Genomic DNA, 18,208 nt, shown 5'->3' on the forward strand with positions numbered 1-18,208 from the left:
CTCGTAAGTTATAAATACCCAATTTTTTTCTAATTTTTCCTCCCCTTTTAGCCCCCCAGATGGTCGAATCTGGGAAAACGACTTTATCAGGTCAATTTGTGCAGCTCCCTAACACGCCTACCAGATTTTCATCGTCCTAACACGTCCAGAAGTACCAAACTCGCCAAATCACTGAACCCCTCCCCCTACACCCCCAAAGAGAGCGAATCCAGTACGGTTACGTCAATCACGTATCAAGGACATTTGTTTATTCTATCCACCAAGCATCATCCTGATTCCTCCACTCCAAGTGTTTTCCAAGATTTCCCCTTCCAACTCCCCCCAATGTCAAAAGATCTTGTTGGGATTTGAAATAAGATCTCTGAGACATGAATTCCTTCTAAATATCAAATTTCATTAAGATCTGATCACCATTCGTAAGATAAAAATACCCCAATTTTCGTGTTTTCCAAGAATTCCGGTTCCCCCCTCAAACTGCCCCCAATGTCACAGGATCTGGTCAGAATTTAAAATTAGAGCTTTAAAGCACAAGATCCTTTTAAATAACAAATTTCAATAAGATCTGATCATCCTTTCTTAAGCTACAAATACCTCATTTTTCCAAATTACCCCCCCCCCAAATCCACCAAAGAGAGCAGATCCGGTCCGGTTATGTTATTCACGGTTTTTATTCTTCCCATCCAGTTTCATCCAGATCTCTCCGCTTTAAATATTTTCTAAGATTTCGGGTCCCCCCACCAACTGCCCCCCCAATGACGCTGGATCCGGTTGAGATTTAAAATAAGAGATCTGAGTTACGGGTCCTTCTAAATATGAAATTCCATGAAGATCCGATCACTCCTTCGTAAGATAAAAATACGTCATTTTTTCTAATTTTTCAGAACTACCCCCCCCCCCCAATAGAGCGGATCCATTCCAATTATATAAATCACGTATTTAAGACTTCTGCTTATTTTTCCCACCAATTTTCATCCTGATCCCCAATCTAAGCGTTTTCCATGACTTTAGGTCCCCCCAAACTCCCCCCAATGTCACCAGATCCGGTCGGGTATTAAAATAAGAGCTTTGAGACACGATATCCTTCTAAATATCAAATTTCATTGAGATCCGATCACCTGTTCGTAAGTTAAAAATACCTAATTTTTAATTTTTCAGAATTACCCCCCCCCCCCCCCCAACTACCCCAAAGAGAGCGGATCCGTTCCGGTTATGTCAATCATGTATCTAGGACTTGTGCTAATTTTTCCCATCAAGTTTCATCCCGATCCCTCCACTCTAAGTGTTTTCCAAGATTTTAGGTTTCCCCCTCCCAACTCCCACCAGTATCACCAGATCCGGTCGGAATTTAAAATAACAGCTCTGAGACACGATATCCATCCAAACATCAAATTTCATTATGATCTGATCAACCGTTCGTAAGTTAAAAATACTTCATTTTTCTATTTTTCCGAATTAACAGGGCCCCCACTCCCTCCCCCCAGATGGTCAAATCGGGAAAACGACTATTTCTAATTTAGTCCGGCACAGTCCCTGATTAGCCTGTCAAATTTCATCGTCCTAGCTTAACTGGAAGTGCCTAAAGTAGCAAAACCGAGACCGAGAGACCGACAGACCGACAGATAGACCGACAGACAGACAGACCGACAGAATTTGCGATTCCAAGCACCATAAAAACGAGGGGAACAGTTTTATTCTAAAGACTTCGTAAGACGTTCTAACAACGTTCTCTGCTGGCTATTAATTTTACTAACGATCCTGTTTCTGCCCCCCCCCCCAGACGAAGACTATTAACTAATATGTTAGAAAATTTCGCTAACAAATTGAAGCATTGTTGGAGAAAATTCGTCAAATTCAATGCTCAATATTTAAAACCTGGTAATGTAGCAAAGCATGTTTCCATGCTCACACTATTAGTAGGAAATTCAGAGATGCAAAATATTTCTTGACAAAACTTCTGGACAAATTGAAAAACAATATTTACCCTGTTAATTGAAGACAAAATCTTCTTTGGTGAATATTGGTGAAATCATGAAAAACTAATCTTACATTAAGACGAACTTTTGGTAGCAGCAATTTGGTAGCAAAAATATTGTATGCACCAGCAACATGAAAAACTTCATAGTATTCTCACGAGGTATTCTCACTTGATCAATCGATGCACTAATCTCTTTTACTTCCTTGAGTTTCTCTTGTCCTATTGGACACACTGGAGAACGATCTTTACCCAACAAATTAGAGCCTAAAACTTTCTGAACTACATCACTTGGCCAATAAATACACCGATTCCTTTTTGGTCCCTTGAGGTCGCCAAATAATCACTGAAATCTTCAGGCTTTATTTTCAAGCTTGTGTTTTGTTTTTATTTAAAGCCCAATTATAGAATGGGCGAAATTTCCACCAGATTTTGTTTCCTTGTAAAAACTGTTAGTTAATATTGTTAGCCAGGGGAGTAGGTCCAGTACTTTTATGGGGGGGGGGAAGAGGGGTGAATATCTAGATCGTCAAGGGTCGTGGGCTATACAGTAGTTATTTTCTACAAATTATTGGGGGCAACTACCCCCCCTTGCTCCCCCCAAAAAAAAAACGACACCCCCTGTTGTTAGCTAATAATACAGGTTTTATTTTCTGTTTTAAAGTTTCTCGTTAATAATTTCCTGTAGATTGAATTATTTATTTTGTAGTCTTCTTCGTACACAGAGGACGACATATTGGTGATCTTCACAGAAATGTTTGCTTTTCTTTCATTTTTCACCGGTTATGAGTTGCCTCAGTTTTATTGCTTGTTCTGCGTTTTTTCATTTTGCCTCGTTTGACTGTGATCTTAAAGATTATTTTGAAGACAAAATAGTGAGTTATGACAAATAAGATAATCCAAAAAATTTTCAAATAAAATAACAAAATGATAAAATTAGAAATAAGTAAAGAAATCATGGACATTTAGAGTTGCCGTAATGTTGGGTTTGTACGGCTTCAACAAAGTTAATAAAGTTTTCCATGAAATTGCACAAATTAATGTTTATCCCGCTTACGCAAGAAGGGGGATAAGATTTTAAAAAGTAAGGCTTAGATGAAAATATTTTTCTGCTTAAGCCTTACTAATTTACCAAGAAAAGTACATAAACAAGTGTACACTATTATACATGCAGACACTTATTTGTGTGTGCTTTATTTAAAATTTCCCCAAGTCTTTTGCTATTGACTGAACTTTGCAGACTTTCTTGAAAAAGTTATATGAAGTTCAACTTTTGTCCGACAGCAATAAAGATGACAAAGTCTTACGAGGAAAACGGCTTATTAACATTTTGGACAGCTTTATTAACTTTATTTACGCCGTGGGAGCCGCGCATAATGACCGACCATTGATACGGCATCAATGCTGGCGAATAACTCATCTTCTGGACTGCTTTTCTTATTAACCAGATTTTTCCACTCATTCTAGATCGTAAAGCGGTACTGGTTGAGAAAGGCCGTATCCAGGTCTTTCGTTTGGAGGGAGGGGGTATGTTTATATGAATACATTTTTGTTACGTTTATACGAATCAGACAAAAGTTACGGGGGGTGGGTCAAACACCTAGAATACGGCCTTGTGATCGAGTAAAAAAGTAGTTTTTCGCAGTATTCTTCCTAATGGATATGTGGTATAATTTACAGCGAATTCTGATATGGCTACGTCCTTAATATTTTGACAAAAAAAGTTATTCTTTTTAAAATTAATCAATTTCTTTTTTAAAATTAAACGAGCAAAAATGATGCTCCTACCCTTCAATGTGTGGAAAAGAAACAGTCCCTAATTCTAAATTTACAAATTTCTTTCCGATTTCAGGCATTCTCATTCGTTTTTAATTAATAATAGCTTGTCCAGACTATCTAATTTCAAGAAAATGGACTCAGAATAGGAAGTAGGAATATCTAGCTTTTTTGTTCTAAAGCACATAATAAATTTATCAATCACTTTGTGTTTTCTTGTCCCAGCACTTTTTCCGAAAAAACGGTATACATTATCGTCTTTGTTGCTATCGTCTTTGTTTCCCAGTACACTGGGAAAGTTTGTTTCCCAAACAAACAAAAAGGGGAACAAACAAGGAAACAAACAAGGAAGGAAACAAACAAGGAAGGAAACAAACAAGGAAAACAAACAAGGAAGGGAACAAAAACGGAAACAATATACTTTGTTTCCCATACACTATCGTCTTTGTTTCGCAGTACACTGGGAAAGTTTGTTTCCCAAACAAACAAAAAGGGGAACAAACAAGGAAACAAACAAGGAAAACAAACAAGGAAGGAAACAAACAAGCAAACAATATACTTTGTTTCCCATACACTATCGTCTTTGTTTCCCTGTATACTGGGAAAGTTTGTTTCCCAAACAAACAAAAAGGGGAGCAAACAAGGAAACAAACAAGGAAGGAAACAAACAAGTAAACAATATACTTTGTTTTCCATACACTATCGTCTTTGTTTCCATGTTTCTGACTATCAGCTTTGCCAGAAATTAAAATAAGAACAAAAGTACCTGTTTACACTCCCAGCTCTCAGTTCAACTTTTTAATAAAGTTGATAGTCTGGACACACTGTAAAAGATGAGGATGCTAGATTTAGAAACTCTTACAGTTTCAGCAAATATTCGAAACAACAATCCCTAATGCAGATTTCTTTTTTTTTTAACAACTTTATGCCCCGTAGAACTTTTTATACATCTTATTTTCTCAAAGTGGGCTTTGAAAACACAAAGGATGATGTAAACTGTAGTAATAGTTTTCTACGATTTTTATAGTTTCTTGGGACTATATAATTTTCTTGTTAAAATATATATTTCACCTCCTCCCCTCCTTAGAGGAAAAGAGTTGGTATCGCCCTTGTCTATAATTAAAAGTACCCAAGACAGAAATTTGATTTTGTTTTTGATGGATTCCCCCTCCCCTTCTCCAAGTCTGACTGAACTACTTGAGGATTTACTGTTAAAATTACTTAATTACGCCTGGAAAACAAAAATTGAACATACTACGAGACGTGAGGGCCAGACTTGATAATATTGAATCTGGTTCCATGTACACCTTTTTTTGTGATGCTGTAGACATTTCTTTACTTTAAAACTCAGTTTTCAAACTTTTATTGGGGGAATAGGTTTACAAGGATTCTAAGATACGGTGTTCTCCGGAAAATGGGACGGAAAGCTGGAAAAGGAAACGGTTAGCAAAAAACTGTTACTAAGATCATGATTAAGTTTGAATGAGATTTATTATATTAAAGATAATGCAAGCTTTAAAAGAAAGCATTCAGATAGAAACAAAGATCAATCGGAATCAAACAACCTATTGCGAGATTCGTCAACGCCTAAGTCAGCTGTGCTGAAGAATATTTGGACTCCAAGTAATGCAGACATTCAAAGTTCCAGTGGCCTTTCAAACAGTTCGTGATATCGAACTATAAGTAAGGAGTGACTCAGTCCAACAATAACCGAAACTCTAAAAAACAGAATTTGATAAAAATAGGTACATCAAAGGAATTAACTTTTTATGCTTATTCAGAATATGTAAAATTCGTTAAGTTTAATGTTAAACATCAAAAGTTACGAGTCTGAGAAAACTTGTCTGATTTTCAAAAAATGGTTGGGTGGTAGCATTCTCAAAAAGTCAAGGAATCTTATTGCATCATCAGATTCAGCGCATCAGATAATCCTATGCTACAGTTTTCAAGCTCCGATCAAGGAGGCACACTCGTGCCTCTTTAAAGAGGCGAACCACGACAATGTTAAGCGATCTTCGGTTCCAGTGGTCGCAGAGGGATGGGGAGGGATGCATTTCGTAGCCCGAGCTCCAACTAAGAAACACGCCAAATTTCATCCCCCTCCTACTTTTCCTTCATGGAGAAAATCTGGCCGAAAGTTTCGACCACCCAACCCCACCCCCCCCCCTTAACGTTGTTTTGTTACAGGTTTTTTGTTTTGTTAATTAAAAGAGGGCCTTTCCGAAGCCAAGAGAGGGGGATTAGGGGGGCAGCAGCCCCCCACAACAAAAAACCTGTACAAAAGAGTCTTTAAAAGCGGGGGGCTTTTCCGAACTGCCTCTCCTAATTCCTGTACGTTTTAAGGTTCGACTTTGGGACGCAGCCTCTTTAACTCTTTAAGAAAACGAAGTTTTTTTCATATTATCTTTGGAGTATTTTGTTGTTTTGCCAGAAGGAAGATCACGAATGGATGTTTTTTTTTCTTTGTTCTTCCCAGCGGATGATCGTATCGAACCAATAATCTTTTAAAATTGAGCTAGGGCTCATTTGAACAGAAATTAAATGTTCTAGTGACCAAAGGATTGCAGGGTAACTAGCCCCATCCCACGTCCTTTTTCACAAACTCATCTCATTGAACTTCTGAAATAGCCATTTTTTTCAGTATAATTGAAAGGTCCATAACTATGTCCTGGGGTATGGCATGAACCCCACTTCAGAGCCCCCGGAGGAAGGGTCGCAAGCTATGAAGTTTGCCAATTGTTTAGATGTAGTATTTGTTTTTGGGAAGTATACCAACATTTTTCAAAGGGGGGGGGGGATTCTGTGAAGATGAATTTTGAGCGGCGAGAATATTCCATCGGGATGGAAGTTTCCGGGGGTGAAAACTCCAGGAAAAATTTTACACTGGGAAATTTATTTTCACAAATTGTGGGATTCTTTTCAATTTTAGGCATTCTCACTTAAAGAATATCCCAGAAAACAATAAATCAATCAAGTATTTGGACAAAAATATCTAAAAGCGGCTACAATTGGACCTTTCACCAATGTGGCATTAAAAATGAAAAAGCAAAGCGGAAATGTGTTTGTGTCAAAAACAGAAGTAAAAAGTTGTGTCTCCTGTGCATTGTGGCTATTTTCACTTCGAGGGCCGCCACTCCTTGAGCTACTGGTGTTAGACATGTACCCCCCCCCCTACCCAGGTATGGAAAAAGTTCCAAAGCTTCCAGTAGCAGAATTCGACAGAATTCTAAAAGCTGCCAACAATTTAGCAGCACTTCTTGTGTTTTGGCAGCTTTTCTTTGAGAAAAAATTATTTTTATATGTAAAAATGATATTTTCAGACATAATCTGCCAACAAATTTGAAAACAGCCAAGTAACACTGCTACATTGCTAAACCACTTTTGCACAACGGCTCCTACCCCGTAAAAGCCATAGCAACACCTCACAGAAACCATAGTTCCTAGAGTTTCCAGGCGAAATAATAACCACAACACTGTCACAAGACCACAACCCATCACCTAAGAAAGTCTTCTGTGTTTTTTTTAATACTCCCCTACCCTAAATAATTTTTCTAATTTATATTTATATATAATAAAGTTATAAATAAACAGTGAGCTGTTAGTGGTGCCGAGTCTGAACCTTAAATGAAACTAACCATAATAAACCTTAAAATTTTTTGTTTAAAGCTAATAAGGCAGACAACAGGAATATTATGTTGAGATTAGGGGAAACTGCGAATTCTCGCTGTTCGGGTCCAGAGACGCCAAGCAGATTAGTTCCCAAAAGTCCCCTCGTTCCTCAGCATCATCAATATTTTATCACTGAAAATCTCCATCAGAAAAAAAAGGCAAGTACAAACCTGCTTCATAACGGCAAGCTTTCAACAGATTCAAAATTGTAATAGTCTTTCTCTAGCAAGTTTATTGACATGGGTACTGGGTCACAGTGTATATTGACAAATATAGTCTAATTATTTGTCAATAAAAATGATGATGGTGAAGTTGGGGGGACTAACAATAAAAAGCTCCGTGAGGAACGCTGGACCGGTCTAAGGCCAATTTCTTAAAAGGGTCTAGATTCTCCAATACGTATTTGGCCACATTTCCCTCAGTTAAAAATTTCAGTGTAATTACTTTTAAGGGACAGCACCCCCTCATGACTACTTACGTGAAGTACACAAGTCTCTGATAATTCTCTCCACGAAGTCATTGTAACCAGGTCGGGATTGCCAGTTTTTAATCTTATTTACAAAGGCATCTTTTGCTATTAAAAATTCTTCTGGGTTGGAGGGGTTCAGTGAGTCCACTACACCACTGGGTGCTACATCATCTAAGCCTGTAAAATAATAGCATAAATTTATAACGCTATCTTTGCATTTAATCATACAAATATACATCTTAGAACATACACCTCTGGGTGCTGTTTCATTCCAAACTAAAATATAAATTTAGATACGCAGCCTTTTATTTCATCATGCAGAAATAAATATTACAACGTAAGCGGGTACAGCAGGGAAAACTGGGGGGAGGGGGAATATCTATCGAAGGATTAGGCGGTTTGGTAATATAATATACTTCTCTGATTTCTGATTCGCCATCTTTTGCCGAGTTATTCGATAGTCCATAGGGGGGGGGGCAAATATGGCCTTGTGTGTCTTGTGTATGCGTGCGTGTGTGTCTGTGTGTGTGTGTGAAACTTGGCAAAAACATACTAACCAACGTCTAAATATAAATCTATAAGCAAAAGGAATCAACTCACTGACAGTCCCCACGAAACAGCGACCTTCATATCACCCGACAATAAAATACAATTCAAAATTCTCTGTGTCATCGAAGATCCAATGCCAGCGAAACAACAACCCCAAAAAATTTAAAAAAAAAATTGACTATGGATAAGGGCATTATTTTTCTAAATACCCTGAAATTTAATGGAATACTCTGGTCAAACTAAGGCTCTTATTCTATGCGCATTCGTTACCACATAGTGAGTTAAACTCGATTCCTTTAGTGCCGATGGATGAGTCCTCTCTCCACTACACCGTGGTAACTTTTAATAAAAATGTTCCATTCACTTTGTGATATCTATGACGTGACATTCTAATTTTTTAGTTGAAACTAGAGAAATACCTAAAAAAAAAATTTAAAAAGTTTCGTTTTATTTCATGTTTAATCGAATTAAAATTACATTTTATTTGAAAAATATAACATCAAAAAGGTATAAATATATACTTGGTCCCACATGACCAACACAAAAGAAAAAAAATCATATAAAGGAATGGTGTTGTTCAACATTAATGGGAAAATTGATATCATACCTGCAAAAATATCTGAAACCTTGTAAAGACCAAAGCACGGCATGTAGTAACCAAAAGTTAAATATTAAGCTGACGGAAAGTAAACCCAAAATTAAAATAATGCGGGTGTCTTTCGAAAAGTTGCTTTTCTGGGGTACGGTACCTAGTTCTCCGAGTATCATCTCCTACTATTCGAACTAATCACTGGCTTTTTTTTGTTCTGGATTTACAGCGGTAGCTAGTAGCCTAGTAAGAGGTGATCACGTCCAATGCTAAGAAATAAAATAACTTATAACTCCTAAAAATATTGTCAGATCAAAACAAGAAGTACACTATTAGAACCGCCTTGTCCGAAATCCGTAATAGAAAACTTACTGTCCCTTGACTTGAACAACAAGATCAAGTTCCATTTAATTCCATCAATCTATAAGTTAAAGAAATCAATTCACCAATAGTCCCCAAGAAACAGCGACCTTCCTATCACCCGACAATAAAAAACAATTTAAAATTCTCTGCGTCATCGAGGATTCAACACCAACAAAACAACAACCCAAAATACATTGAACCATACAACAACTAATATTTACCTTTAATATGAAGCTTTTCATCTATCTCTTAAAGGAGTCAAGTGTTCGTGACTGACGGATCTCAGCAGGAACCAAGTTCCAATCACGCCCCACAGTCACGGCCAGACTGAAGTCTGAACGAACCGTGGGAGTAGCCAGAATCATCACATCCTCCCAGTTTCGAACTATGTACAAATTTGCTTCCCCTACTAGTTTAAGTAGTCCCGAAAAACAACATGGGAAATCTCCCTAGATGTATTGATATGTCAACGAAGATAAAGATAAAACATAAATATGTTTAATCTTAAGGAGGCCAACAGAGGTGTTGGCCTCCTAATTCTCCAGTGTCGACTGGTGAATTCTCGCCGCTTTCTCATGAAGATGGTGAATAGGAGCAAGTAACGAGGGAAATGTGGACATCCACACAAACGAACAGTAACATATATAAGGTTAAATGAGAGAGAAATATAAAAGACAGAGGATAGGAAAAGTTTAAACTTTAAAGGAAAACTTTAACTTTCGGATGATTCCAAGTCCACAGGAAATTCTCACTCTTATTGTTTGAACATGCCACTTGAACGATAAATTTTCATTCAAAACAACTCTCAGAGATCACCCATATCGATCCGGGTGGCGACGCATGGATCAAACTTCCAGGAAAAAGAACTCGCACATATTGATATACGTTTGTATATTGTATAATTATTTGTATGTGTAAATTTATATTTTAATGAATGTCATTCTGAGCATTATGTATCTAATAAACTGAAAAATTAATAACGAAGTAGGTTTATAGGAACTTTATTTGTCAGATGGAATATTTGTATGCTTTTTCAAGCATATTGAAAAGAAACTTTTTTTAATATAATTAGGAAGTTAGAAGTAAAAAGAGAAAACTTATTTAAAACGAAAAAAACAAGGTGATTCAACAGCCAATAAAAAAAAAAATGCAAATATTAGGGGCGAGACCTCCTCTCAGTCGCCCTGAGCGTAAATATGAAGAACAAAAAAGCATTTGATGAAAATTAAAGAGGATGGGAAGAGTGTACTTCTTAATATCTAGGAGGGTACATTTCTTGCTTTTTAAAAATTTTATAAGGACAACGTAAAAAAAGACATTTTCAATAAGAAATACCCCCAGAAAAAGAATTTTTCTCCGAATAATGCCACTGATAAAAGTCCTCGGAACAACATATAATAAATCTAACATATGATAAAATATATAAAAAACATATAATAAAAATATAAGAAGCCCTTTCTGGTGTATTGGTGAAAAGGCAACTGAAAAGAAAAATCGATATCAAATGGCAGAAACATATTTTCAGTTAAGAATTTATTCTATATTTGGCTTTCTGAATGCTAATTTTTAATTTGGTATCATAGAATATAAAATTCTAAGATTTTGGACTAAATGAAGTTCCAATTCCGTGAAACCAGGTACAAGATTAGCATTAAGAAAACGTTTACATTTTAAATTTTCAATTGAAAATTTAATTCTCTTATCCAACATCAGATTTTTTTATTCGGTTACTCTTTCACCTTACCTTCAGGAAAAGCTCTTGACCGTGTCTAGTCAAAACGTCTCATCTAATAATCATAGTTTTTAGAAAAATCACTTTAGTACAAAGCAATTAGTAGAGTACGTGCCTATCACAAGGCGTCTATTTGTGTTCTGAGACGGCAGATTTTCGTAGTGACACCCCTTTTTTAACCATGTTCATTCTAACACTGGAAAGTGGACATCTTTTCTTCTTGAAGTTACAGCTATGTGGGTGGCTGGCTTGAAACCCTCTCAGCTAAAAACATCACATTTTTTTTCTTTGATTCTGTTTTTTTTTCATTATGGATTTAGTCCCGCCAAAAATTACAACAATATACCCGGTGGGGATACGTGATGACGTCTATTCACGAAGATTTAGTAGGGAAATGTACTCAATATCTACGTGGAGGAGGCAATTTTTTCTTTTTTTTTACTGACAATACTAAAAAAAAGACATTTTTAAATGGCAGTACCCTTAACAAAAGTATTTTTCAAAATATAGGGGGCACATAACCCTAATTGATGCCACTCAAGAATAGATTTTCCCCAGTCTCATATTGATGTATATGCAGTATTTTTTACAAAAAAAAAACTCAATAACGATTTCAAATGAAAAATTTGGGTTTATAAATACGCTTGAAGCATAGGATAGCGTAGGATCCATCGCCACTTCTAAGAAAGATGGATCCATTCCACTCCTTACTACCTGTGTACATATCTATTATTTTTTACATACTATAAAATGCTTACCTTAACTGAGACAGGAGCGACTTTTGACCAAATACAACCAGTTTCTCATTTGGGGGTTCCTATTTTAGAAAGAGTGTTTTGAGAAGATATCTTTCTGATAAAATACGAGTGTGTTTGTGAAAAAGGTAGAAAAATATGAAAGGAGAAATTTCCATGATATGTGTATTTTTTAAGACGAAGCCCATTGGCCACTTGTCAGAAACAGCGCGCAAATTAAAACAACAGTTGGGTGGCTTGTTAAAAGGAACCTATGTTTCCCCGAGACTAACAATTCATAATAATGTGCCAACGATTTAATAAATTGCCAAAAAAAAGTGTGGAAAACCAGGTTTTCGTCGTTCTTACGTCTCAAAAACAATAGTTCTGGTATAGTCATGCCATTTCTGATAAAATACGAGTGTGTTTGTGAAAAAGGTAGAAAAATATGAAAGGAGAAATTTCCATGATGTGTATTTTTTAAGACGAGGCCCATTGGCCACTTGTCAGAAACAGCGCGCAAATTAAAACAACAGTTGGGTGGCTTGTTAAAAGGAACCTATGTTTCCCCGAGACTAACAATTCATAATAATGTGCCAACGATTTAATAAATTGCCAAAAAAAAGTGTGGAAAACCAGGTTTTCGTCGTTCTTACGTCTCAAAAACAATAGTTCTGGTATAGTCATGCCATTTCTGATAAAATACGAGTGTGTTTGTGAAAAAGGTAGAAAAATATGAAAGGAGAAATTTCCATGATGTGTATTTTTTAAGACGAGGCCCATTGGCCACTTGTCAGAAACAGCGCGCAAATTAAAACAACAGTTGGGTGGCTTGTTAAAAGGAACCTATGTTTCCCCGAGACTAACAATTCATAATAATGTGCCAACGATTTAATAAATTGCCAAAAAAAGTGTGGAAAACCAGGTTTTCGTCGTTCTTACGTCTCAAAAACAATAGTTCTGGTATAGTCATGCCATTTCTGATAAAATACGAGTGTGTTTGTGAAAAAGGTAGAAAAATATGAAAGGAGAAATTTCCATGATGTGTATTTTTTAAGAAGAGGCCCATTGGCCACTTGTCAGAAACAGCGCGCAAATTAAAACAACAGTTGGGTGGCTTGTTAAAAGGAACCTATGTTTCCCCGAGACTAACAATTCATAATAATGTGCCAACGATTTAATAAATTGCCAAAAAAGTATGGAAAACCAGGTTTTCGTCTTTCTTACTTCTCAAAAACAATAGTTCTGGTATAGTCATGCCATTTCTGATAAAATACGAGTGTGTTTGTGAAAAAGGTAGAAAAATATGAAAGGAGAAATTTCCATGATGTGTATTTTTTAAGACGAGGCCCATTGGCCACTTGTCAGAAACAGCGCGCAAATTAAAACAACAGTTGGGTGGCTTGTTAAAAGGAACCTATGTTTCCCCGAGACTAACAATTCATAATAATGTGCCAACGATTTAATAAATTGCCAAAAAAAGTGTGGAAAACCAGGTTTTCGTCGTTCTTACGTCTCAAAAACAATAGTTCTGGTATAGTCATGCCATTTCTGATAAAATACGAGTGTGTTTGTGAAAAAGGTAGAAAAATATGAAAGGAGAAATTTCCATGATGTGTATTTTTTAAGAAGAGGCCCATTGGCCACTTGTCAGAAACAGCGCGCAAATTAAAACAACAGTTGGGTGGCTTGTTAAAAGGAACCTATGTTTCCCCGAGACTAACAATTCATAATAATGTGTCAACGATTTAATAAATTGCCAAAAAAAGTGTGGAAAACCAGGTTTTCGTCGTTCTTACGTCTCAAAAACAATAGTTCTGGTATAGTCATGCTATTTAATATCCAGGGTCCAAAATTTTTCAAATCTTTTTTGGAGGGAGTAAGGATTTTACCGACCAAGATTGAGATATCAGTATATGTCATGTCATTATTTTTATGCTCTTTATTTAACCAAATGAGAAGTTGTGGCACCATCTACAAAATAACGGTAGGAGTCGGTAAAACTGCTGCGTTTACCGACCAAGTTCGAGATTTCTGGATGACATGTCAGTATTTTCATGGTCTTTATTTAACAAAAAAAAAATCGCAAGCCCCCTCCCTCCCCCCAATGTTAACCGGCACTCGGTACATGAATTGGTAATTCATAACATCGGAGACTGTAATTCATACCACTATATTTTAAATGCAATTGCTAAAATTATTTCAATAGTTATAGTAATAATTACATTAGTTCTAGCAATTTTAATTCTGGTATGACTGAAATTTATAGTATGATGTTAATCAGTAATCCCAAGTATAATCAAAATAAAACTGGAGATTGTGTTCCCTACAATAATAGTACTAGTACAATAATAATTCATATTTCCTAATCAGGGCCGTACAAAGGACTTTTGTTTGGGGTACGGGGAGGAACATCCTCCTGTGAACTTTGTCTCACGGTCTCGAATAAAGTTAAGGCTGAGCTACTAGTTCCATACCCTGGTAATCAACCCCTTGTGAACAAGGACGTGTTCACTAACAATAGTATTCTATCTTTAATAGATATTTTTTTAAGCATCATAAAAGCAAGCCAAGAATCAATATAAATCTGAGATTCGTAAAGTCGACCAAGAGGTTAATTCTACTTCTAGTAACAAAACAGAATGTAAACAATAATTTTTGTCAATGCAAAAATATCGATTACCTTTCCATGGCAGGTATCAATTCTCCTAAGAATTGCAAGCAGGGCTAAATAACTCAACCGTTCTTGTCCTGTTGGTTTCTTAACCAGGCTTTGAGTCTTTTAAGTGTGGAAAAGGTTCTTTCTAGACTAGTAGAGGTCGCAGGCAACGTCACAAGAAAAGCAAAAAGAAGAGAAACATTTTGGAATATTTCGAATGTAAAGAATTTTATCCCCGAAGAGAAGACTCAGCACCTCAAGACCTTTGTGTTATAGGAAATTCTTTTCATTTGCTATGCCAACCTCTTTTTGCTCAACCTCTTGCTGCAAGCAGTCTGCCTAGGAACTCGAGCAAATGCTCGACTTTCATGGTCTTGGGAAAACAGTATGGGTAACTTATAAAATGGAAACATAGCTACAAACGTCATCTAGCATTTGGCAACGCTTGGTTTTTTTTTCAGGCCTTGCAAGCATTTTTCTGTCAAGGACTGAGATAAAACAATTATTACTATTTTGTTTTACAAATTACACTAATTAAGTTATTTATTCTCATTGTTACTCTAAAAAGTCTTCAAAAACTAGATGGCGTTGATAATTTTTGTCAAACCAGTTCCTACTCTTTGCTCATACTATTTGGTCTTGGGATTAACTGAAATAATCTTAGAAGGAAAATGGACACAAAAATGCGACGGAAGATTCTGGTAAAATTGCTTCAGCTATGCTATGAGGTGGTCGAAAAAAGGAATAAATAGACTCTTTTATGAGCAAGGAGATCAGGATAATGTGGATGCACACTCCTTCCACATCTCGTCCTTGGACCAGTCATCCTAAGATATTGACAAACAGCAACGACAGTCTTTACTTGTCTCTAAGAGGCGGCCAAATCGCAGTCGACCAACTAGAGCCCTACAGAAGGGAAGAATCTCAGACGGAAAAGTTCTTTAGCCACATTACAAACTGAGACCAGTTCATGGAATTCAGCAACTGCGACGCTTTCCAGTCGTTTCACTGATTGTTATTATCCTCGAGATCTTCTGGAGGAAGGAGAGCAATTCGAGAGAGCTCAAGAGGACGCATATCTGAATCGTGACACTCAACTAATCTTGTATCGTAGAGTCGAATCTGACTCCGGTGGAAGTTCGTTAATTTTCTTTTCTTTGAGATTCTTTATTCTGAGTTGTGAAGCGCCATACAAGTTGCAAACTTGCGACGAGGCTTCGAAGGATTGCTTAAAAGCTGGAATTGAACAGACAGAAGACAAGAAATGTTGAGACTGTGCGCACTACAGTCCACGTATATTACCTTCAGTTGCTGTCCACGCATAACTGCCTGAACACCACTGAGATGACCATTTATTGCTGCTGCTCCTTCATAGCCTTGGCCAACCATCTTTTTCAAATTAAGCCCAAAGCATACAATGAACTAAAGGATTGACGAAGCCAGACCTTGTCCAGTTAAAGTAGTAACCGACACAAAACTCTAATGAAGGCTTCCAGAGGACGAAAACAGACAGCTCCTCAGCATTGGAGTCATCCACTTTTTCGTCACCAGGCCCCAAAAAGCAAATACTTGTTTATGTTTGACAAAGGATTACTAAAGAAGTTCTCCACACGCGGCAATTCGATCATTCTGGATCATAAAGAAATATATGCGGCATTTGTGGGCACCGGAAGAAGGGTTTAGAAGCATTAGGAACTGCTTCAGTATCTTGCAAACCCACCGAAGCAGATTAAGAATCCTCTGAGGACTCATTAACTTTAAGATCAGAAACGTACATCCTGGTTCGCTTGGGCCAAGAAAGCTTTATGTCACAATTTCCCTTCATTTATAAATGAAGGAGCTTTTTTACTTAGCTTTCATGAAGGAGCTTTCATTTATAATTTCGTTTATGAAGGAGCTTTCATTTATAAATGAAGGAGCTTTATTTATATTACATAAAAAAAATAGTTTTTTTAACTGAAAGTAAGGAGCGACATTAAAACTTAAAACGAACAGAAATTAATCCGTATATGAAATGGGTTGTCCCCTCCGCAATCCCTCGCTCTTTACACTAAAGCTTTTAATTGTTTTAAAAAGCAGAATTGAGGCAAAGAGTCAAACTTTAGCGTAAAGAGCGAGGGACTGCGGAGGGGACAACCCATTTCATATACGGAGTAATTTCTGTTCGTTTTAAGTTTAAATGTCGCTCCTTACTCTCAGTTAAAAAAACTAGTTTTTTTTATTTAATTTCTGAACGTTTTTGAATTAATGCATGTTTGATTTTGGCTCTCCGCACATAAATTATTGAAATGAAATTAGTATATTAATTTTTTTTTGGCTAAATGGCATTCTCTTAGTTTTGATCAGACGATTTTGACAAATAAGGGGTGGGGAAGGAGGCCTAGCTGCCCTCCAATTTTTCGGTTACTTAAAAAGGCTACTAGAACTTTTAATTTTCAACGAATGTTTTTATTAGTAAAAAATATACGTAACTTAAGAATTAACTTACGTAACAAACTTTTATATTCTTTAATTTTTAATATGTATATGAAGGGGTTTGTACCCTCATTAATACCTCGTTCTTTACACTAAATCGTAAGTTTTGTCCCAATTCTTCAAGAATGACCCCTGAATCAGAAAGGCCGTAGAATAAATAGTTGAAATTACTAAAAATACTATAGCATAAAGAGCGAGGTATTTATCTCCTCCTAAATACCTCTCTCTTTATGCTAAAGTATTTTTAGAACCCCTCATATGCGTAATAATCTCTGTTCGTTTTAAGTTTCAATGCTACTCTTTACTTTCAATTGAAAAAGCTTTTCCATGTTTATTTTTCATTGTTTTTTTTTATAGTAATTTTAGAAAATCATGCGCCCTTTTCATTGAATTTCTGTTCCCCCAAGACATATTTCTCTAAAGAAAGATCCTCCGACATAGCCCCCTCCCTTCAAACCCACCCCCACAACCAAAAAAAAATCCCCTGAAAACAACTGTACACTTCCCAATAACGCATTATTATATGTAAACACTGGTCGATGTTTGTAACTTGCAGCCTCTCCCCCAGGGACCAGAGAACTTGAAAATTTTGCTATAGGGTTCTCTGATACGCCGAATGCGATGGTGTGATTTTCGTTAAGATTCTGTGACTTTTAGGGGGTGTTTTCCCTTATTTTCTAAAATAAGGCAAATTTTTTCAGGCTCGCAACTCTTGATGACAAAGACTAAATTTGATGAAACTTATATATTTAAAATCAGCATGAAAATCTGATTCTTTTGATGTATATTTTAACATCAATATTCCGTTTTTTAGAGTTTCGTTTACTATTGAGCCGGGTCGCTCCTTACTACAGTTCGTTACCACGAACTGTTTGAAATGTGGAGCTTTCCACTCCACAACGTAACAGCCTGAACTGATTGAACAACCAATCCAATTTGTCCCCTCCTTGCTCCTGAAAATTGGCTCAAAGCCTAGCCTCATAGTTGATTTTCCAGCACCTGAATTATTGAATGCAATAGCTTATTGATTCCCGTTAGCAGCCTAGTTTTTTACGTTTTCTTCAAGATCACCTAAAAGTCAAAAAAAATATTTCGGGGAGGAAGGTAAACCGGGTCCCCCAGGATACAAACCTGCTCTTAATATATTATACATAAGAATCGATATTGTAATTTCTTCTTTAACTAACTTCAGTCTGAGAAGACTTCTTACAATAAGACAAA

This window comes from Artemia franciscana, chromosome 17 (assembly GCF_032884065.1).
Source record: "Artemia franciscana chromosome 17, ASM3288406v1, whole genome shotgun sequence".
Taxonomy (NCBI): Eukaryota; Metazoa; Arthropoda; class Branchiopoda; order Anostraca; family Artemiidae; genus Artemia; species Artemia franciscana.